The sequence below is a fragment of the Salvelinus alpinus genome, chromosome 5 (genome assembly GCF_045679555.1).
Source record: "Salvelinus alpinus chromosome 5, SLU_Salpinus.1, whole genome shotgun sequence".
Taxonomy (NCBI): domain Eukaryota; kingdom Metazoa; phylum Chordata; class Actinopteri; order Salmoniformes; family Salmonidae; genus Salvelinus; species Salvelinus alpinus.
The window spans coordinates 2,257,170-2,257,760 of NC_092090.1; positions in this window are offsets into that span (position 1 = coordinate 2,257,170).

Genomic DNA, 591 nt, shown 5'->3' on the forward strand with positions numbered 1-591 from the left:
TAAACACAACCCCATAATGTTAAACACCACCCCATAATGTTAAACCCCACCCCATAATGTTAAACCCCACCACATAATGTTAAACAACACCCCATAATGTTAAACACCACCCCATAATGTTAAACACCACCCCATAATGTTAAACACCACCCCATAATGTTAAACAATACCCCATAATGTTAAACAATACCCCATAATGTTAAACACCACCCCATAATGTTAAACAATACCCCATAAGGTTAAATAAACACCACCCCATAATGTTAAACACCACCCCATAATGTTAAACAATACCCCATAATGTTAAACACCACCCCATAATGTTAGGGTAGTTATGGTATATAATCATTTAGTTGGGTTAGTTATGGTATATAATCATTTAATTAGGTTAGGGTAGTTATGGTATATAATCATTTAGTTAGGGTAGTTATCGTATATAATCATTTAGTTGGGGTAGTTATGGTATATAATCATTTAATTAGGTTAGGGTAGTTATGGTATATAGTCATTTAGTTAGGGTAGTTATGGTATATAGTCATTTAGTTAGGGTAGTTATGGTATATAATCATTTAGTTAGGGTAGTTATGGTAT